Genomic DNA, 1,366 nt, shown 5'->3' on the forward strand with positions numbered 1-1,366 from the left:
CAGGGAGAGGACTGGTAGGGCAGACGCCGCTGCCACGCCGGTACCGGAGCCTCTCGGGCGAACGCCTGGATCTCATGCTGTCTCCTGCCGGGGCCCCACTGGTGTCATGCCGTAAAAATGTGCTCTTGGCTGGAATTTGGCAGCCTGGCCTCTGGCGGGGAGGGAACCTCTCCGCTTACAGAGGGAGCGGGAGCTGCAGGCTCAGGGCTGCGGGGAGAGGAGAAGGGGAGCTCCTGGGCATCCTGAGCTCCGGGAGCTCCCGCAGCGCTGGGTAAGGAGGGCTGGGAGCGGGGGACGAGCCTTCGGATTGACACCCGGGGGGGCTGCTTTCCCCCAGCTGGCTCATGCAAGGGCAAGACAGAAGGACAGGGACGGACGGAGCCACTGGGCTGCCCAGAGAGGCTGAACAGGAGGTGGCATCACCAAGGTCACCAGACCCGGGCGGTGGGGGGACAGCCAGGAGTCTTACCTGAATAGCAGGGAAAACGTTTTGGGACAGAGGAGGCTTTTTCCCTTGAGGTTCCAAAGGCTGCCCTTGGGGCTCCCCCCAGCAAAGGGCTTTCCCAGCCGGGGTGCAGAGGCGGCTGTCCCGGCGAGCACCCCCACACCCCGCAGGCTCTCCTCTCCAGCCGGCTCCTGCCCTCCCCTCCGGGGCAAGACCCCGCCACCGCCCCATTTCCCGGAGCCCTGAGGGCATCGCAGCCCCCAGTTTGCCCAAGCCCAAGCTGCAGTCTGGTCCCCGAGCGCCGCACCGGACAGGACTCTGGCCACCACACACGTACAGCAATTAGCTCAGGGCTATTCAATTAAACACCCCCCGGCCCCAGCCCGAAGGGCTCCTGCGATACGCGCCAGCCTGGCTCCGGCTGCAGAGGCAGGGGCTGGATGCGGCCCCCGCTCCCCTGGCCCCGCAGGCTGCTCCTGCAGAGGGAGCGCAAGGAGCGGGAATGGGCGACGGGCTCTGCCGCAGCCATTTCATCCTCGGGAAGGCGTCGGCAGGGGTGTTGCTTCCCAAAGACGGCGGAAAACTCTGCTGGAACAGGGAACTTCCCCCCAGCAAACAAATTCTGCAGTCTGCTCCCGAAGCCCCGGGCCGGACTCTGCTCCCTGCCCTGCGTCCTGTCTGGAATTCCCTTCCCAAACACCCCAGGACCAGCAGCGGCCACGCAGAGGGAATAAAACCAGCTCTCCGCAAAAAGCAGGAGGAGGGCAGTGAGCAGGAGGGACCCCCCTGTGCCCCGCGTGGAGAGGGGACGCCTGGGGAGAGCAGGGTGGTGGGTGACAGCCCAGGAGAGCCCCCGCCACCTCTGCCTTCCCTGGGGATCCCCCCGCCTGGGTGCCCCCCCACGCCCGAGCACCCATCCCA

Source organism: Egretta garzetta, unplaced genomic scaffold, assembly GCF_000687185.1.
Source record: "Egretta garzetta isolate BGI_Z169 unplaced genomic scaffold, ASM68718v1 scaffold481, whole genome shotgun sequence".
In the NCBI taxonomy this organism is placed as follows: domain Eukaryota; kingdom Metazoa; phylum Chordata; class Aves; order Pelecaniformes; family Ardeidae; genus Egretta; species Egretta garzetta.